Genomic DNA, 22,723 nt, shown 5'->3' with positions numbered 1-22,723 from the left:
GTATCCTTCAGTTCTATTCCCAACTCTCGCATAGAAATCGCCCATTAGCACTATTCTATCCTTGCTGTTGAGCCTGACCAAGACGTTACTCAATGCTTCATAAAACTTGTCAACTTCATCCTCATCTGCACCCTCACATGGTGAATACACGGACACAATTCTAGTCCTAATTCCTCCAACTGACAAATCTACCCACATCATTTGCTCATTTACGTGCCTAACAGAAACTATGTTGTGTGCAATGGTATTCCTGATAAAGAGCCCTACCCCAGACTCTGCCCTTCCCTTTCTAACATCCGTCAAGTACACTTTATAATCTCCCATCTCTTTCTCGTTATCTCCCCTTACCCGAATATCACTTACTCCTAGCACATCCAGATGCATCCTCTTGCTGATTCAGCCAGTCCTACTTTCTTTCTTCCATAAGCTCCATTAATATTGATAGCTCCCCATCGAATTCCATTTCGTTCGCCAAGTTGTTTCCAAGGAGTCCCTCGCCTGTCAAATGGGAGTGGGACTCCGTTACTCCCATAGGTCCGAGGCTTGCTCAAAATGTTCTGAGCTTGGTAAATTCATGAAGCAGGATGCTACCCTACTTGCACATAGTCCAAGTAAGGATCTCTCCTCTAACGGGTTATGGACCACGGGTGGGTTGTATAGTCCTAGCCGCCTGTGCACAAGGAGGGCCAGGACTCCGAATATGTCCGAGATGCCCACTCCCATTCCATAGCAACTGGTATCCCAACTCTCAGGACCACTTACTAGGCCACTCAGCCGTTGCCCATGGTTCACGAACTAGGACGTGACTACAGTAACCCACAAACATGAACCATTGGGCATACACAATTAGAAGAAATAAAAGTTACAAATTCCAAATACACATATCTTTACAATAATCAATAACACTTCATTTCTTGATCATTGGCAAGATTAAACCCATTTTCAATTCCTATATCTTGTGATCCACTGAATGGAAACGTGCGAAATCTGTTGTCTGAGGGATGATAAAAGAGATTCTTTTTTGCTAGTAATTTCATATCGTATCAAATCTGACACACTTTGGGAGTGGCGACCCCATCGTACTAATAGCCTATACCTGCTTCATTCATTCCATCTCTGACCCGGTCAATGACTGGAAAACAGGTTGTAGGTTTTCATTTTTTTCATCAAATCTGACAGTTTTTCCAGCGACAATGGTATAAGAAAGGGCTAGGACTGGGAAGGAAGAGACCAAAACCTTAATTAAGGTAGTCCCAGTATTTGCTTGATGTGAAAATGCAAAAACCATCTTCAGGCCTGCCAAGTGTAGGGTTCAAACCTACCATCTTCCAAATGCAAGCTAATAGTTACCAGCTCAAACCATGTGGCCAACTCACTCAATGGATGATAAAAGAACTTTAATTCAAATAGCAGAATTATGTTTACAAAGAATAATTGTCAAAAAGATCAATTAAAGTAACTTGACAGGAAAAGTTCAGATGTACCACTCAATAAGCTTTCATCACAGTCACTGCCTCCATTTGCCTATTGTAGGTTTATCTGCATCCTGGGGAGCCAATTCCAGCAATCATATACTTGCTGTTTAAGGTTTTCACCAACTTAGACAGTAATGTCACCAGAGAACATCATCTCAAGTTGACTCTAGACAAAGTAATACAAAGGATTTCAATCCAGACTACAAAATTGGTCATTAATAGATACACTCAGTCTAGGGATAGGCAATAGCTACTATACACATATAAGAAGCATATACCTTCAGATCAACCTACAGTATTACTAAGCAACTTCCATGGATATATGAAAACAAAGGTCACTCAATTGTAAGCAATAAACTAATCCAAGCTATGCTAGTTACACAAGAGAGTATACCGCTGAAATATAGCTAACTCTCTCTGTAGATCAGTAGTAAAGTGCCATCCTCTGGATTCCAAGATCGTGGGTTCAAACCTGGCAGAGGTAGTTAGACTTTTGAAAGGTGGGGAAAAAAAGAAGAAATCCATTTCAACACTTCCTGTTGTTTAATGCAGGCATGTAAAAGACCTCTGGAGACACATTTGGCGTTTACCCGGAAAAAAAATAATTAAATCTCAGCTATCGATCATCTAAAAAGACTGGTTCACTCTGGCATCTAGTAGAATAAAACAGAACATTGAAATTGGCATGCAGGCAGTCTAGATGGGGTATGATTAAAAGGCCTGCACATGGTAACTGAGGTTATGCAATTATTATTATTATTATTATTTGCCGTTTAGACCTACTTAAGACCACGGCGCTCATATCTACTCTTTGGTAAAGTTGTTGCTTTCTTCTTCTTCTTCCTCCAATACTCCATTTGCTGATTATGAGCCAGCTTTCTCTCCTCTGTCCACTTAGTTCCTGTAGTATTCTTATTTGTAAGGGACGTTGGGAAAGCACCCTGCTGGATGGCTCAACTGAACAGTAGTCGGTCATGAGTTTGTCCCAGTGGTATATCTAATTTTTCCATATCAAACTTAACTGATGTGATCCATTTGTTCCTAGAAGCCTTGCCTCTTCCAGTTACTCTGAATATCCTGTTAGTGAGACTTTCAGAATCCAGATGGGCCAAGTGTCCATAAAAGGTCAGGCACCTTTTCCTCACAGACGTGACGATGTCCTCCTGGTGTTCATAAAGTTCATCATTATGGCGGATTCTGATAATGCCTCCTTTCTCTCTGATTGGTCCTAATATCCTCCTCAGGATCTTCCTCTCTTAACTCCAGCTTTCTTAGTGGGCCCTTCCTGGCCATTACAAGGCACACAGAAGCATACAGAACAGATGGTTTGATGACCAAGTTGTAGTGACTGAGTTCGAGGTTCTTGGAGAGGCACTTAGATGAATAGATACTATGACAGGAGTGATAAGCCCTTACACGCTTGGGACTTCTGGCATCTACGGCTAGGTTCTTGCTCTGATTCGCAGAGATCCATTCTCCCCAAGTACTTAACTGCAGGTACTTTTCGTATGGTAGTGTCTGGGAGAGGAACTGTAGAAGGGGGCTCCTTAATATTGGTCATAAATTCAGTCTGCTGGATGCTGATCTTCAGACCAGTCTTAACAGCTACTATGAAGACTTTGTAAGTTGTAGGTAGCCTCCTCTATATTATCGTTATTATTACATTTTTTAACAAGTTGTTTTACGTCGCACCGACACAGATAGGTCTTATGGCGACGAAGGGACAGGAAAAAGCTAGGAGTTGAAGGTAGCGGCCGTGGCCTTAAGGTACAGCCCCAGCATTTGCCTCGTGTAAAAATGGGAAACCACAGAAAACCATCTTAAGGGCTGCCAACAGTGGGGTTCGAACCCACTATCTCCCGAATACTGGATACTGGCCACACTTAAGCCGATCCGAACTCGTTTGCTACCCTCCCGGGCGGCGCCAGTGGATTTGTAAGGTGGGACCTCCGACCTATGTGGTCCTATGTCCCTTACCTACGGGTGGTTTATTAGCTTGGTGCAAGTTTATTGTATTCGGCATAATCTTGCTTTATTTTACTTATGTGATAGTTTATGTTAAATCAGCTGTATGTCTGACTTTTAGTTTTCTAACATAAATCTGTCACTGCTAGTGCTACGTGTATACTGATGTGTAGAATCCGAATTATTAAGTGCTGATAGTTTAGAATGCAAACTTACTTAAGCCAGCAACAAGTATACCCTACACTGTACAACGGTTATGCTATGAGATTTGCATAGATATTAGGGGTACAGCCTATAGAACTCCTTGAATTTGTGCTACTCTTCCTACATTATGGTAGAACTGGTTGCATGACACTTCCTACAAACCAAATTACTTTGCATTCTAACCTATTACCACCTACAAATCCGAGGTATACTGATGTGTATCTACTTTTTAACGTTTAAGTACTGCGTGTAGGCTATATTGTATTGAACATCTACTTCCTGTGTAATGTATTACTCCTGTATGGATGCAACCCGTCTTACTTGGTTGTAAGGCAGTGAGACTAGGAGACGTGTAGTTTGTTACTCCTGACGGAATGCTACCCTTCTTACTTGGTTGTAATGCAGAGAGACTAGGGACGTATTTTGGCTTAAGGGAGGTGTTGAGTGGTTTGATAACCGCAGGTCCTGCTCAACTGAGATAGGCAATATGTGTTACGGACATGCTGTACTTGTGGGCGCGGAGCTGTTTTCTTCATTTTAACGTGCTACCTTTGTATAATTCTTGAAGTTATTATTATTATTAATGAGTTATTTGTACAGGGTGCAATATGTAAATATTTTATGTTGCTATTAACTAATATTTAACCTAGGATATTCACATGTCTTCTATTGTGTATGCACAGAGTTATATACAATTATTTATACAGTTATTTACATTATGTATAACTTGTGTTCATACTTTTTGTACACTTAGGATGAGTACGTTGCTGTAGCTTTTTGGCTCTGTGAGTGGTTGATGTAATTATTATATTGATATTTATATAATTATTAACTAGTTCTGTACATTTTTACTGTAAATTAGTGTTACTGTCTTACATTAACAATAAGTTCTGCATTTTTCAATTGCTAAATACTTGTTGACTTAGTTATTTGTAGTCATTTGCTTTGTTTATAGGAGAATCAATGTTTTTGGATGTTTCTTTTTGTAGTGTACATTTTCATCCATATCCATGATCTCTTTGATTAAGGGATTGTGTCTTTGGCAGGGTGCTGTAGAAGTTCTTTGCCTGAGCAATGATCTCTTCTTTGATAGTTTTGACGCTATATTTCTTGTGTAAATCTGTATTTCTCGTGTAGAGAGGGGAGTTGTCTATAGTTCTGAGCAGTTTGTTCTGGTGAATCTGTGGCCTTTTAATATAACAGTCTTTTGCTGTTCCCCAAGCTGGAGCCGCGTATAGTAGGATTGTTCTAATTAGTGCCTTGAAGAGTATTAATTTGTTAGTGACTGATAATCTGGATCGACGAGAAATTAAGCTGTAGATGCTATATGTTGCCTTTTGTGCATTGGTGAGTACGTAATTAATGTGGCTGCGGAACTTAAGCCGTTGATCTAGGATTACTCCTAGGTATTTTGCTTCTGGAGACCATGGAATTTGGGTGTTGTATATTGTAACAAAGCTAGTTGGTTTGTGGTGCCATACGATACTGTGGAGTACCGCTGCAGTTTTAAGAGGGTTGACTTTGATGCGCCATTTTTCGAACCAGTCTATTAAGTTATCTATTGCTCTTTGTATTTTATCTACTGCTACCTGAACTTTAAATGAGTCGGCTGTTATTAAGGTATCATCAGCGTGCATGGCGATCTCTGTACCTTCCGTTTTAGGTATATCATGGACAAAAATGAGGTAGAGTAATGGTCCTAGGATACTGCCTTGCGGCACTCCTGCTCTAATTTCTTTATAGGTTGATTCATTGCCATTAGCTAATACAAAGAATTTGCGATCTTGAAGGTAGCTGCTGATTATTTTCCAATACATAGGATCTATTTGTAGGTTTTTTAGTTTGAGTAGCAACCCCTCAGACCAGACTCGGTCGAAAGCTTCTGCTATATCTAGGTATATTATTGGTCTAGCCCGGTGGCAGTTTAGAGATTTAGTTATATTCACTACTCGGATTAATTGCTGGGTGGTGGAGTGGTGCGGTCTGAACCCAAATTGCTCGTTTGGAATGGCGTTTCTGACGGTATCTATTTCTCGGAGTCTATGATGAATGAGTTTTTCCAGTACTTTGCCTAGACTATCTAGGAGGCTGATGGGTCGGTAACTGTTTGGGTGGGAGGGAATTTTGTCGGGTTTCGGAATTGGAATAATCTTCGCAATTTTCCATTTATTTGGAAAATAGCCAATTTTTAGAGCGGCGTTGAATATTTCGACTATCCGTTCTGTGACGCAAATAAGTAATTCCTTTAAGATTTTGTCCGTCAAACCCAGGGGCTTTTTGGTCTCTCAGTGACCTCATTATTTTCCGTACCTCTTTGACTGTTTTCAATCTAAGTGTGCCTTGTAAATCAGAAGCTTTATAGTTCTGTACCTCTTCTTCTACTTGCTGGGTGAAGGTTGGATTGTTAGGCGTGCCGTTTGGTGTAAATCTAAGCTCCAGTCCGTGAGCTAGCATTTCAGCTTTTTCTAGGTCGGTATTGGCAGTTTGATTGTTACTTTTTAGAATAGGGATCTCTCTGCGGGAAGTCTTTAATGCTCTGGTCATGTGCCATAGGCTGTGGTCTTTTGTTGATAAATTTTGTAACGTATTTTGCCACTCCTTGTTAGAATAGTCTTGGAGAGCTTCTTTACATTGCTTTGCTAGCTGGTGATACAGTGTTTTATGACGGGGTAATCTAAATTTTTGCCAAAGTTTACGGGTGGATCTTTTGGATTTAATAACATTTAGTATTTCTAACTGGAGATCTTTCTTCTTGCTGGGGGTTTGTGCCTTTTTAGAGTATCTAGCTGCTGTTTATATGCTTGCTATTACTTCAGATACCGATGCGTCTATTTCTTCTTTTGTGTGTATGGGTTGTAGTTTATCTTTGTAATACTGGTTTAAAATGCTTCTGAAATTTACCCAGTCGATATTTTTAATATTGATGGCGTCAGACTTGTAGCTTGAGGTGGATGTACCCACAGTCACGATAACGGGGTTGTGGTCCGAGTCCGTGGCGACAAGTGTTTATAGGTCAACTGGTAAATTAACATCTCTGATTACTGCAATGTCCAGTACATCTGGGTTGTGTCGAGGGTTCCTGGGTACGTACGTAGGTTCTACTGGTCCTATGGCCACAACAGGGTTTTTGTTACAGTAGTTTAGGAGTTGCTGTCCGGCTTAGTTTGTTACTCGAGTTCCAGCTGGGATGTTTTGAGTTCAAGTCTCCTGCTATTATTGTTGGTAGATTATGTCCCATTAAGTAGTCTAGGTCCGAATGGAAGAGTTTTTTTGGCTGGTGACTTATAGGTGGATATAAGTAACAGCGGACCTGTTGCGGTTTGAATTTTAACAGCTGTTGTTTCTATTGTATTGAGAGCAGGAATGAATATACGCTCGTGTTTTATATAGTGTTTAATTACCACGGCCGTTCCTCCTTTATCTTTAACCCCTGGTCTGTCATCCCTGTAGGTTCTGTAGCCAGGTATTCTAAATTTGTTCTTTTCTTTCAGTCCTGTTTCCTATAGCAAGGCAACGTCTATTTCCTGTTCTTTAAGAATCTGAGTGAATTCAATTTTCTTCGATTGAATGCAGTCTGCGTTCCATATGAGGATGCGCAGTTGGCGGTCGTGGTGTGGATTTAATTTACTGTTTTTTACTGCCATGAGTTAAAAAGATGTATTGTATGGCGATTTGCGCGCTTGTGCGATTTTCAGGTGGGTATAATATGTTAAACATCAAGCAAGTTACAGTTTTTAGTTAGTTATTTCTTGGAAGTTATTGATTGATGAGTTATGGTGTAGTAACGAATATACTTGTGACTTCTTGACATGCGGTAAAACGCAGTCTCCATACTGAAGTGACATGCTTGTACATAGTCATCTATTTTATTTGTGTTCCAAGGTTGTAACCTCTATATGCTGTATTATTCAGTTGTTTTTAATAAAGGCGACATTGTTAACAGCCTCGAAGTGAAGTATTATGTTGTGATACGGTGTTTAAGGTAAAGTGTGTGTTCATTTGTGAATATATGTAAATAAAATTCATTGTACCAACTGACAGCATCTTGTGTGCGTCTGTGTGAGTACGTTAACTGGCGACTGTATCGAGGAAGTGGCAGCAAATGATGACGGAATGGAGTGTGGAGCACTGGACCAACCTTACCTACAACCTAAGGGCAAATCCAATGGAACAACAGACCAGGAACTGAAAAGGATGCTAGGAGTCCACCTGATAGACAAAGAACATCGACTGTGGGACCGTCAGATACCACAGTCACTCTTTGCCCTGCGACGACACATCAACCGTATCACCGGCTATTCACCAGCAAAGCTGTTTCTTGGTCGACATCTGTACAGCACTGGGGATTGGGAGATTTGTCCACCATCCACTCTGGGTCAAGATGATGCAGCTGTTTCCCTGGCAGAGTGGCAGCAGCAGCAGAACATAGAGGAGAAGCAAGCTTTGGCCGAGAAGAGATCCCTTACCCAAGCCAAGGCCCAAAATGTCGAAGAGATGCAGATCTTCCTATCAAGCCAACAAGTACTGTGTCATAACCACCCAGTCAGTAATAAGATTGGAGGGTTTCACGCAGGTCTCGCACCTAACTGGGTCAGTCCCATCGAGGTGGATAAACAGCTGGGCCATGGGGTCTACTTACTAAAGACCAACCCTCCTGTCAAGGTCCACGCATCGGAGTTGCGGCGAGTCACCCAACCGCTGCGCATACAGAATAATCCTGGAGGAGAGGCTACTAATGACACAGCACCATTTGGTCATCGGGAGGAGAACACAAACTATCATCGAAGAAGAGGCTGGCGGCGAGGCAACCCCGACACGGCACGTGTTAGTCAAGAGGAGGAGGGGAGCACATCCAGCGACGTCGAGGAAGAAAGAAGATACAACCTACCTGCAAGGAAGTGTCGACGAGTGTGGCTAAGTGTGGAAATTGTTTCAAGTTATAGGGGAGATATTGACGCAAGTGTGATAACAGGTATAACTTTAAAAACAATATTTTCTCACCCATGGGTAACTAATGCAGACATAGAGCTCGAATTATTATTATTATTATTATCATTATTATTATTTATGATCGTGATTATTATTATTACTTGTATATATGGCTGTGAAGTGTTACATCATGTTAGTATTTGTATTATTATTATTATTATTATTATTATTATTATTATTATTATGATACAATCGTGTTGTGTGTGAAGTTATGTCATAAGTATTAGTATTATTATTATTATTTACGTACAAAACAATAAGGTAGATTGTACAAGATCCACCTTTTCAATACAAGATATGTTGTTGGTTAAAATTACAACCTCATTTAACGTATTTAACATTACCACAGTGCACTCAGCATACATTTCTCTACGGTACTTATGTTGTGGCTTCCAATGCCGCAAAAAGCACCCAAATCTATACATTTTAGGAGTGTCAAAGACTTCGAACTCGTTTTTCTGCGAGGCTTCTCAGCTTTGATTTTTTTATTTTGTGACTAACAAGTTGTCAAATTATATATTCAAACCTGGACATTTAGCATAAACATGCTTTGTATTTTAACTTGTTATAGACAGTCTTAATTATGAGGGTCAATTTTGTGTGTTTTAACTTTATATGTATCTTTGTACAAGGACCCTAATTGGCTGATGACATCCATGGATGTTGAAACGAGTACCATAAATAAATGAGGTTGTAATTTTAACCAACAACACATCTTGTATTGAAAAAGTGGATCTTGTACAATCTAACTTATTGTTTTGTAATCTCTATTCAATATGGACCAAACATGAAATTCTTGACTTTAAATATTATTTACATAGTCAAATGATCATACTGTATGTGAGGTTATGTCATGAACATGTGTTGTACATAGACATTGATATCAGTTCCGTTAATGTAAATACCCATAAATTAGTATTATAATTTATTCATACCTGTATATATCAATTGTAATCTATAATTGTGAAACGCACTGTAACTTCCAGAATGGTATAGACACTAGAATGATTGAGAATATTCTATACACAATTTCTATGTATTGGACACTCTAGAATATTCAAGAAGGTAGTTTTTTGTAACGTATCTTTCTGGAAGACTGGCCAGCATATATGTGTGTAAGAGAGCCCTAACTTCATCACTGTAAAAAAGGCACTAATAAATAAATAAATAAATAAATAAATATATAAATAAATAAATAAAGACACGATCTTGACGGTGAAGTGAGTTACAGTTTTTAGTTAGTCACTGCTTGGAAGTTATTGGTTGACAAGTTATGGTGTAGCAAGAAATATGCTTGTGACTTTGTGACATGCTGTAAAACGCAGCCTCCATATTGAAGTGATATGCTTGTAGACATATGTGCTGTGTTATTCAGTTGTTTTTAATAATGACGACTTAGTTGACAGTCCTGAAGTAAAGTATTATGTTGTGATACGGTGATTAAGATAAAGTGTGTGTATTTGTGAATATATGTAAATAAAATTCACTATACCAACTGACAGCATCTTGTGTGCGTCCGTGTGAGTACGTTAAGTGACACAGTCCATTTGGCCTCCTGAATCTAAAATATTTACTAAGTTATATCTTGCTGGAATCCTACAAATTGAGCTTCTCTGGAATAACCTTTCCCAAACCCAAACTGCCTTCTATCAAACCAGTTAGTAATTTTGCAAACGGATATAAAAAAATCAGAAAGAATGCTTTCTCAGAGCTTACAAAAAACACGTCAAACTGACTGACCTGAAATCAGCTTTATGTTTGTCATCCTTTCCCTTGTATACTGGGACTGCTATTGCAACTCTCCATTCATTTGGTAACACTCCTTCATGCAAACAGTAATCAAATACCGAGTATTTCAGATATGGCACTATGTCCCAACCCATAGCCTGTAATATATCCCCAGACTGTACCTTAATTAAGGCCACAGCTGCTCCCTTCCCACTCCTAGCCCCTTCCTGTCCCATCGTAACCATAAGACCTATCTTTGTCAGTGCAACGTAAAGCAACTTGCAAAAAAAAAAAAAAAAAAAAGTTACACAATCAATCAAATTCAGTTTGGTCGAATATTTTTTAAGTTTTTACTTATTTTGTAGCATTTTGCCCACAAATTTAAGAGCATTTTCTTCTTCTTCTTCTTCTTCTTCTTCTTCTTCTTCGCGAATGGGTCGCCTAGGTCCATGCGGAATCAACATTTTTCAGCCTTCTTTCTTTCCCTGCAGTTCTTCATCTTCAATTATTGTGCATGTCTCTGGTCCTCCGACCATGCAGATCTTGTGGATTTCCCTTCTTGTTCCTAAATTCCCGTGTTTGAATGATGTTTTGTACTTTCTTTTGATCTTGTAGATTTGGCGATCCTTATTCAGTGAGATCTTTCTCTAATAATTTGTACCGCTTTGGTCTAGTGGCCTTGTTTTGTAGAAATTTGTAAATTGATGTGAAAGTGAGCATTTTAATAATCATTTTCAGCAATTTTTTACTGTTTGCAAGGAGCAATACCAAATGAATGGAGAGAAGCTATAGTAGCCCAATACAAAGGGATAATTACAGGCCAGTGTTCTTGATATGTGTGGCACATAAGCTGTGGGAAAGCAGAGTGGACAAGATTTAAAAACACTTTGACAAAAGAAGCAATAGAGGTTTGCAGGAAGACAAGTGCAAGAGTAAGGGAAAAAGAGACAACCTGGTGGAATGAAAGAGTAATATCCTCAATAAAAGAATGGAACATAGCTCAAAAAGAACGAAATAGAGAGAAATCCAAGCCAGAACAGGTAAGGGATGAGGGGAAAATCAGAGACCTCGAGCAAGTTTACCGGGACAAGAAACTGAGAGTTAAAAGAGTAGTAGAAGAGGAGAAGATAAAGTGCTGGGAGAAATTTACTCAACAATTGAAGGAAGACAGCAGAGGAAATATGAAACAATTGTTCAGAGTGAACAAAAACAAAAGGAATTCAGTTGAAATCATCAAAGCAATTGAGGATCCTAATGGGAACCTGGCCAGGAAAGAAGAGGACATCAGAGAGGTTCTGAGGAATCATTCTGATCACCTAATGAACAGGACAGAAGCAGTTCAGAGAATAAAAGAACCAGCTGTTGAAACCTGCACAGAGGAACCTCCCATTATATGGGCAGAAACAGAAGCAGGCCTTAAGAAGATACCGCAAGAGAAGTCCCCAGGAATCGATGAAGTCAGCAGAGGCATTATTAAAGCAGCAGGATTCCAGGGTTTACAGTGGCTACACAGTGTGCACAATACAGTTTGGGAAGATGCAAGATACCTACTGATTAGAGCAAGGGTGTTATCCCCCCCCCCCCCATTTAAGAAAGGAAATCACCGAAAATGCTCCAACTACCGGGGAATAACTCTCCTTTCTCATGGGCTTAAGATTCTTGAGAAAATCTTATAGAAAGCAGATTGCGAGTCATCTTAGAGCCACAGTTTGAAGAGGAACAGTATGGCTTCACGCCTAACAGGTCCACAACAGACCTAATCTTCGGTGTCCATATGTTAATGGAAAAATATTGGGGAAAAGGCAAAGATCTGTTTAAGATTTTCCTTGACATTGAGAAGGCTTAAGACAGCATTGCAAGAGAAAAGATATGGAAATGCCCGAGAAAAAGAAATGTGCCAGAGGGACTGGTGAGGAAAGTTCAGATGCTGCATGAGAACTGTACCAGCTGTGTGCGATTGGGTGACGGATATTCATCCTAGTTCAAGACCGAAAGTGGTGTGGTGAACTAAATGCAATGGCCTTCGCTGATGATGTCATGATCTGGGGAGAAACTGAGGAACAAGTACAGTCGAGACTCAATGAATGGAAGGTTATGTTCCAGCAGTTCAATCTCAAGATAAGTGAACTCAAAACAGTAGTGATGGCAATAAACAGAGAGGGATGACCAGCAAACATCATACTAGGAAACCATCCACTAGAAAGTATGGAAAGCTTTACATACCTCGGCAGTGTAATATCTCGAGATACACTAGCCACAAAGGAGGTGGCAAATAAAGTGCACAAGAGCTCTCACTTTTACCAGCAAGTACGAACACTCCTCTGGGATCCCAAAGTACCAACAAAATCAAAGCTGGTGATGTTCAATCAGTAATTCATACCAATCTTAACCTATGGTATTGAAACCTGCACCCTCACTAAGAAAGACTCATCAAGGTTACAGGCATCTGAGATGAAGTTCCTTAGGTCCACAATTCAAAAAACCAAACTGGACAAGTTAAGGAATGATGTGGTTAGGAAGAAAGCTGGGATTGTTACATCATTGTTAGATCAGGTCAACATGTCCAGACTGAGATGGTTTGGGTATGTAATGAGGATGGAGCCAACAAGGACAGCATACCTTGGAGAGACATGTGACAGGGAAACTGATGGTGGGAAGACCAAGAAACCACTGAATAGACATCATAAAAATAGAGATTGCAGAATGGGGAAGGACACTGGGGGACGTCATTAACAACAGACCATATATCAATAAGACAATGGAAGAGGCCAGCCAACAGTACCCAAGAAAGTGGAACTGTGAAATGATGATCATAGAAGGCAGTACAGTGTAAGAAATGTTATTTCCATCAAGATATAGCAAATATTTTAGATTCAGGAGGTCAAATGGACTGTATCACTATTCACCTACACAAGACTTTTGAAAGGGGAAATCAGAATTGGTCAACTGGGCACCCGTTAAGGCTAGCCTAGTGTGGCCAGGCTTGGGTATCTGAAATGCAGGCGGCTAATATACCAAGCATACGTCACAGTCAAGCAAAAGAGTGAACACGTGCATCGGTCAGAGCAAAGACGTTCATTTGTGACTACGAAGCTCTCCTCAACAAAATTATTGGAATACAGTACTTAAAAAAAAAGAGACACTCAAATCAAGAAAAATAGTCCTTTAAAAATAGTAGGATTTTATTTTGTTATTTTACAATTTGCTTTGCATCGCACCAAAACAGATAGTTCTTATAGCAATGAAATGGAAATGGCGTATGGCTTTTAGTGCCGGGAGTGTCCGAGGACAAGTTCAGCTCGCCAGATGCAGGTTTTTTTTATTTGATGCCCACAGGCGACCTACGCATCATGAGGAAGGTGAAATTATGAAGATGACACCTACACCCAGACCCCATGTCAGCGAAATTAACCAATTAAGGTTAAAATTCCCAACCCTGCTGGAAATTGAACCTGGGACCCCTGTGACCAAAGGCCAGCATGCTAACCATTTAGCCATGGAGCCAGACCTTATGGCAATTATAGAATAGGTAAGGGCTAGGACTGGGAAGGAAGCGGCCATGGCCGTCATTAAGGAATAACCCCAGCATTTTCCTGGTGTGAAAATGGGAAACCACTGAAAACCATCTTCAGGGCTGCTGACAATGGTGATCAAAGCCACTCGCTTCGTTGGAAGAATTTACTGATAACCTGGGGCAGTTGGTGAGGAGCAAGGAGAGAGGTTCCACCAGGGTATTAGAGAAATGAAAAAGAGATACCAAGGGCAATGGAATACATATGGAATATATATATATATATATATATTGCAAACAAGATACATTAATATTTCATCCCCAGTCCGGTGGTATTTGAAGGTGCTCAAATACAACAGCCCCGTGTCGGTAGATTTACTGGCACATAAAAGAACTCCTGCGGAACTAAATTCCGGCAACTCGGTGTCTCCAAAGACCTTAAAAAGTAATTAGTGGGACATAAAGCAAATATTATTATTATTATTATTATTATTTAGTATTTCATCCTTCATTTGCAAAAAATTCCTGATGTGATGGAGAAAAGAAGAAGTCGTTATTTCAGCAGCACTGAAATAACAAGAATCACTTTTCAAATGTAAAAAAGCTCTCAACAAATTTCAATTTGTAGATCTGTATACTATTTCATTACCAACTGGGGAACACTAAAAACTCAATACCTCTGAATGTATATGCTTAGAGGAGGTGACTAATTTACCTATAATAACAATGACATTTACAGTAAGATACAAAAGTTGAAAACTAGAAAAGCAGCTGGAATTGACAAGATTTCGGGGGATATACTAAAGACAATGGGTTGGGATATAGTACCATATCTGAAGTAGTTATCTGATTATTGTTTGCATGAAGGAGCTATACCAAATGAATGGAGAGTTCCTATAGTAGAACATGTGTAATTTTTTTTTCTTTACGTCGCACCGACAGAGATAGGTCTTATGGCGACGATGGGACAGTAAAGGGCTAGGAGTGGGAAGGAAGTGGCCATGGTGTTAAGCTACAGCCCCAGCATTTGCCTGGTGTGAAAATGGGAAACCACGGAAAACCATCTTCAGGGCTGCCGACAGTGGGGTTTGGATCTACTATCTCCCGAATACTGGATACTGGCCACACTTAAGCGACTGCAGCTATCGGAACCTGTGTAAAAAGGAAAGGGTGATAGGCATAAAGCTGAAAATTACAGGCCAGTCATTTGACATGCATTGCATGTAAGCTTTGGGAAAGCATTATTTCTGATTATATTAGACATGTTTGCAAAATTAATAACTGGTTCGAGAGAAGGCAGTTCGGGTTTAGGAAAGGTTATTCCACTGAAGCTCAACTTGTAAGATCCCAGCAAGATATAGCAGATATCCTGGATACAGAAGGTCAAATGGACTGTACTCCAATTGCCTTATCTAAGGCATTTGATATGGTAGATCTTGGCAGACTGCTGGTAAAAATGAGTGCAACTGGACTAGACAAAAGAGTGACTGAATGGGTGGCTATATTTCTAGGAAATCTCAAGGCAGTAATACTGTTCCTTTCTTATATATATGAATGATATGAGTAAAGAAGTGGAATCAGAGATAAGGCTTTTTGCAGATGTTGTTTTTCTGTACAGAGTAATAAATAAGTGAGCAACTGCAAAATGACCTTGATAATGTTGTGAGATAGACAGAAGGCAATGGTATGACGATGTGTATGTTGGGTATTCAGCCAGAAGGCTGGTTTGATCCTCCACAGTATGACAATAAACGGGGTTAGAAGTCAGATTGCGAGTTTCACAAATAGGAAAAGTCCTCTCAGTTTTAATAAGTGCGTTAATGGCATGAACGTTCCTTTTGGGGATCATTGTAAGTACCTGGGTGTTAACATAAGTAAAAATCTTCATTAGGGTAATCACGTAAATAAGATTGTAAATAAAGGGTACAGATCTCTGCACATGGTTATGAGGGTATTTAGGGGTTGTAGTACAAATGTAAAGGAGAGGGCATATAAGTCTCTGGTAAGACCCCAACTAGAGTATGGTTCCAGTGTATGGGACCCCTCAACCAGAATTAATTGATCCAAGAACTGGAAAAAATCCAAAGTAAATTGATTGATTGATATATTATTAATTAGACTAGAGGTCTGTCACAAATCGGGACTACGCTCCCTTGAAGAAGCACATAACACCCCTGACATATTACACCAATGGCTTTTTGTCACTATCCAGGACATCTGCAGACCAATGATTGACAGGGATTTCTTTCAATACTTGGTAAAATTGTCCTCTCCCCTACCAAGGAGATGAGTACATAGTGGGAATCAGGAGAGTATCGTACAACGTGACTGCCATAGCACTGCTCGTGGTGCTAGTACCCAACCATTACTGAACTTCTACCCAGTATTCTGGATCCTCGTGTTCACCTGTAATTTCGGGCAGATTAATTTTTGAAACTTGAGAATGATATAGGAGGAATCAACCATGCACAATCATAAGTTGTGTTCGTGAGTCAAAATGTGTTGATAGGCTACTCAAACCTGGTAAACAAGTAGTAATGCAGTGGCATATGCTGGGATCAAGATGTGGGCTACCACTAGACTTAGGTTACCTCTTTTTGATCGTAGGTTTAGTGAGCGTCAAGCCTTCAGCATTTTGAGCTACAGCCAGTAGCCAATGCAGAAGCCTGCTGTGTTGTCCAGGCTGCTTTACAGGCTACTGCTGGCCTCTGCTACTGCCAATGCTCAACCCCTGATCAGTGGAGATGGTAGCCTAGTGTTTAGCAAATGAAAGTCCGGCTTTGTGGCTAAATGGATGGAACGTTTGCTTTTGGTCCGATGGCCCCGGTTCAGTTTCCAGAATCAATCCCCTCATACTGTTAATTTCCCTCGCTTGGAGACTGGGTGTTTATGACAACATCGCCATTCATTTGATCCCCATTAGGTCAATACCAAGTCTATACAGATGCCATGCCCCATTATTATTATTATTATTATTATTATTATTATTATTATTATTATTATTATTTTAAAGCGGTCGTACCCATCGTTCACTAGTTAATTAGATTCCTCGGGAGATCAGGGTTGGTGTCCAACCCATGATCACGGGTTTGATTCTAACCAACAAAAGAAAACACTAAACCTGAAAGATGGCATTTCATTTTGGCAGATCTACCAATAAAAATAAAACTATATTGCTCCTCTAACAGCAGCCCTGCAGTCTCTTCCTACAAGGATGTAGAAGTAAACAGGAGTGAGGAATACCCGCACTCTCTTATCTATATCGTTAAGTCCGAAGTATGAGGTAAAGAAATATATACGATGAATAACGCATGGTTGATAGTTAGCAGTGGCGATCTGACGGACCGAAGCTTAGCACACCTATCCTCCGCCGGTCCCGCACCTATCCGATGTCCAGCAGCAAGCCGCATGTGGCGAGTCGAGGGGAGAGGGGTGAAAGTCTGGGCTACGATATCAGTCTCCGATGCCTTGCTCTCAGAAATATGTGCGACGTTTTTTCTCACTGCTTTCAAGTTTTGTAAATGGAACAATGTTTCATATGCTTACATTATAATGTGCTTTAGACTTCCATCATTCTCAACTGAGATTTGGGCTTCACTGATAGCCTTGGTAGCCCTCAGTATACGCCACTGAAGTAATGGATTATTTTCTTCACATGAATGTGTTAAGCTCTTAGGTGTCCACCTCTGTAGCATAACGGTTAGCATTATTAGCAACCATTCTTGGAGGCTCGGGTTCAATTCTTAGTAATGCTAGAGATTTAAAGAGATGCACCAACTTCGGACAAGGACACTAGTTTACTGCCATGAGAACGTGTTACTGAAAGTTTTACAGGAAAATATAATGTGAACTGGAAAGAAAAAAGATAGATAAATAAACCTACAATATGTCCAGAGATACATATGAAAATAGTATTTAAAAACATCTCTGCCATAACATCCATCAACAAACTCGGTCCCAACGACCATCAAACCTTTTAACTCAGGTCTAACTAAAGAATTTCAAAGCCCATGAGGTTGGTTGAGTCTACACAGTACCGGTATCAAAACTAGTCAATGAAGCTAATTACTTCCGCACTGTAAAAAGCGGTGACAAAAATAATGCAGAGAGGACAAGATTACTACTACTACTACTTCATTTGCCTTGCATACTGGCTACGCTGTCTTCACTGTATTCCACACGAGTTATATCAGGACCTAGATTTACGAGCTGTCACCGTGCAGTGTACCGGCCCTTCGTTCCTTAGGCCGTACGCTCTGTCCCCTTCTGATGATTTCCAGCGTCTACTCCATCTCTGCAACCGAAACGACCATTGTTCACAACACATATCCATACCATTGTAGTAGGTGTTTCGGCATTTTCTTCCAGATCAGTGAGACTCCATACCATCAGATAATAATCAATGGAGGATTTTTTACGTCCCACTTACTACTTTGCGACGATTTTTGGAGACGAAGTACCGGAATGTTGTCCTGCAGGAGTTCTTTTATACGCCAGTAAATCTACAGACACGAGGCTGACATATTTTAGCACCTTCAAATACAACCGGACTGAGCTACGATCGAACCTGCCCAGTTGGAATCAGAAAGCCACCGCCTCAACCGTCTGAACCACACAGCCCGGTATATATCATCAACTTATGTCTACGTTGGAAACATGATCAACCTACTGACACCAGCAAACCATCTCAGTGTGGGGCACGATAGCCAAGTGATATGGCAGAGTCACCACTGGCTTCTCATTCACACAGTCGCAGTTCAGTTCCCAGTCCAATGCACATTGGATTTTTAAAATTAAATGTCCAGTCCCTCTGGTTCAGATTTCACGTGGCTACAATCAAGATATCAAACAGATTCCATTAAATCTGTTATATTATGTTGAAAAACTAGTATACTGGTACTGACTAGGTGGAAGCAATATACTATTTTTTCAACATATATCAACAGATTCTGTATGACATCCTGAATATACAAGGTTTGTGAACATGTCCTTTGAAAAATCATACACTAAATTTTAAAATGAATGAATACTTATACACTGTTTTAAGCCCTTTTCTGTCCGACTCATTAGCTGAATGGTCAGCGTACTGGCCTTCAGTTCATACGGTCCCGGGTTCGAATCCCAGCCAGGTCGGGGATTTTAACCTTCATTGGTTAATTCCAATGGCTCGGGGGCTGGGTGTTTGTGTTGTCCCCAACATCCCTGCAACTCACACATCACGCGTAACACTATCCTCCACCACAATAACAGGCAGTTACCTACACATGGCAGATGCCGCCCACCCTCATCGGAGATCCGCCTTACAAGGGCTGCACTCTGCTAGAAATAGCCACACGGGAAGAAAAAAAAAAAAGGCCTTTTCTTATTTGTTTTCCTCCCATGAAACTTGCAATCCCATAATGTGACCCATTATATTTAAAATTTGAAAGCATATTCATCATCATTTCCCCTTATCCAGGTCCTGCTGGGTCGGGGTATATGGTACTTCTCCACCTTCCTCTTTCCTTCCACCATTCCTCTTCCATGATCTTGTCCCAGTCTAAATTTTGTCTTTTTATGCTGCTCTTCACTGATTCAATCCATCTTGTTCTAGGTCTTCCTCTTGCTCTCTTGCCCTCGCACTTTGCCTACAGCATCTGTCTTGGAATTCTATTTTCCTCCATCCTCTTCACATGCCCAAACCACCTTAGTTTATTCTTTTCAACTCTCTCAATTAAGCTAGCTCCTATCCCAACTTCCTTCCTAACTGCTTCATTTCTCACTCTGTCTTTCCTTGTCTTTCCTATCATACTTCTTACGAATTTCATCTCACTGGCTTGTAAGCTTATTATTTTACAAAATTCCCCAGAAAATTGTCAGTATAATGATACAACAACCAACACCATTACTACTCTAGTTCCAAACATAGATGAGTACAACTGCAAGTTGACGAAACGGAAATCACAGTTTTCTGAAAACTTACCAAACGAAAACTTTGACAATGCTGTATAACTTTTCCTCTTCCTTGCTTCAATGCCTCTCATTTTTCCCAGGCCAAGACATCCTGCCCAGAAATATTATGAACTGAGAATTAAAAGGTCAACGTAATTCCATTCAACATTCATGTACGACCTCTTCAAAAACTGAAATGTCAACAAAAAGGGGCAGAGAGTACCCAAGTACATGAACGAATTAACTCAAGTTTACTATTACAATCGGCAGCAGACGTTTTAACAAATGAACAACCAATGCACATTTACTTTTCAGCCATATTTTCTAGCCCAAACAACCACAAAAGACAAGAATACCCTCAAAAGGGCAGTGAGAGTGCACACGTTGAGACTAATAACTTATTTAATGCAGACATTTCTAACGAAGACATTCCTTGGGGGAATCTGTCATCTCCTAGACATTTCCCCAGGTGGCAGATAGGGAGCCTACATAAATGTAGGCCCCTTGGGGGCTTTACAATTCTGGGACACCCTCTCTCCAAGGATCATAAATAAGGAGGGCTCCAGCTCAGGGTTATGAGCAAAGTCCACAACGGTACCTATGGGAGAGAAGCTGGAATTCGGAACAGTGCAGCTGGTGGAACTGGCATCCTAGTACTCAGGATTAGTAAGAGTAAAAGGTATTTTTCCAAAACTATGGACATATATCAGATTTAGAGTCTGTTCTCCATATTAGGAGAGGCTACAAAAGGTGTCTGTTCTCCACATTACGAGTAACCTAAATTCCCGCTGGCAGTAGCTATAAAATCCCTGACGCCAGGCTGCTGCAACAAGCCAGTCGGCAACTCCGTTGCAACCCATGAATTTTGTCTACATCAGTTTTGTCAAATAATGCTAGGATGTCCCTCAGAAGCAACGTGAATCACCCTCACCTAACTGCCAAGACAAATGGACAAGTGTTATTGGTTCACGGGCAGAAGTAGTTACAGAAGCTAGCCCCAACATTTATGTATTGCCATGCTCTACACTGCAACTCGTACTGCACGCAACTGCATACTCACAGTGATGCTGAAACAACAGAAAATGAACATTGCATGTGTGCAAGAAACACATTTGAAATGTCAGAAATCTAGTTACTAATCTAATAATAATAATAATAATAATAATGTTAAAAACATTTAAGCTCTCTACACTTTTTCAATCGTGAAATTACCAGCGTTTCGCTCCAGTGTAGCAGTGGGCTCATCAGTTGGATTGCTACACTTTTCCAAGTCGCTAGCGGCTAGTGCGCCATTCCGACACCACTGCAAGTCACTTATTTAGGACAATGAAGTGACATTGAACCAGGGGAAGCATGTGCCTCCACTTGTATAAATGCCTGCCTTTGGCCTTTATATCAAAAGTAAGGTGCCCAGATGGAAACCATAATTTAATTTCATCGATTAAAGGTTTTTAACACTTGCAATCTTCTTGGGGGGGCATTTATCCCTCCATCTCTACACAAAGTAAAGGTGGAATTCCTATGCAGAATTTCAGGAATATAAAAAACCTGCACCTTCTAGACTGGCATACGTCCAGGCTAAGAAAATTTCCTCACGGATGAATTGAGACTTGGCCTACAACTGCCATTTACGTCCCAAGATAAAGAACCACTCCAGGGAAGAAAGAAGAGGAGTTAAGAAATCTGGCCCCTTTTAAATAACAGATGCCGTGACAAACAGAAACTGAACAGGACCAGGCAATACGCAGTGGGCTAATGACCTAGATGTTAGGCTCCTTTAAGCAACAAGCCTCAAGCAATGAAATCACGAGGCTTGCTATACATGTTTTCTGTCACAAACTGTGTGTGATAAGTTACCATGAACCTAGTGAACAGTGTATGTGTAAACTGCGCAGTAAGAGCTGCAAACATACCATTTCCCCATTTACTCGAAATCGGGAAAAGACTTTCAATACAACAGAGTAATCACTAAACTTTCTGTATACATTCGTGCGCATTTCATTTTAATAGTGAACACTTCTTCCTTCGAGACCAATCTTACTTTATTTAAATAATAATAAGAATCATGTAGGTAATGAATTCCACGAGATTGTACAAATTAATGAAGAGGAATCTTGCAGAACTTAACCCTAAAATTAGTAGCCTTCGCAGAGATTTATCTTCGTGCCAAGTAACTATCAGTACTACACACAAATAATCAAACATGAAATGAACTGATGAGTACCTACTGTAACTCTCAACTCACAAATCTAACTTCGTAAATTATTTAAATTCTTCCCTCTACTCGTCCACCACTTTAAAAACCGAACCACCAGGAAACATATGATAGACAAACGTCAAATAATCATTGCCAACCCAACTCGCACAGTGCCATAGCATGTGCAATAGCACTAAAAGCCATACGACATTTCATTTCATAGCCGACAGTGCTAATTTACAATACGCCATCGAGATAATAAGGGCAGTGGTTTTTGAAATATATTTATTTAAATTGATCACAAAACGATATGTTATTATTATTAATAAGAAAAGCGCACAAACGTGCAAAAGAGTTAAGGATCATTATTCTTTGCTAGTGATGGGTTGCGACTGGAATCGCGAAGAATCGATTCCATATGCCTGGGGAATCGGGTACCCGATTCCGGAATCGATTCCGAGGAACTAGTAGCACCATCTATGATGCAGATACGTAAACACGTGCAGCACGAATGTGTTCTGTAATGTGAGTTCGTTTTGGTTTATAACCAGGTCTGTTTACAAGCCATGCCTGCTTTTATTGTAGTTTCCTGGAGTTATATACTCTAATGCGACTGTAGTTTCATCAGAAACTATGATCCTCTGTTTGAAACTATACAAATTGTATTAAATCAAAACTTGTACGGGGATTATGACATAATATAACAGTACTCTTTCTACAAAA

The 22,723-nt window shown here is 40.2% G+C and overlaps 1 protein-coding gene across 3 annotated transcripts in view; it reads right to left on the bottom strand.

Moving 5' to 3' along the window:
- The window catches only part of Spt7, a 124,846-nt gene extending 102,707 nt beyond the window's left edge, over positions 1–22,139 (bottom strand). The window contains exon 1 of one of the 3 annotated variants that reach the window (XM_067144125.2): positions 22,028–22,139. The gene's annotated coding sequence lies outside the window, so the exon portion shown is untranslated. The remainder of the gene's footprint in view (positions 1–22,027) is intronic. The other 2 variants (XM_067144124.2, XM_067144127.2) reach the window with 2 other exon arrangements.
- Between the last annotated feature and the right edge of the window lie 584 nt (positions 22,140–22,723).

The sequence above is a fragment of the Anabrus simplex genome, chromosome 3 (assembly GCF_040414725.1).
Source record: "Anabrus simplex isolate iqAnaSimp1 chromosome 3, ASM4041472v1, whole genome shotgun sequence".
NCBI lineage: Eukaryota > Metazoa > Arthropoda > Insecta > Orthoptera > Tettigoniidae > Anabrus > Anabrus simplex.
This window is presented reverse-complemented; position numbering and strand designations above follow the sequence as displayed.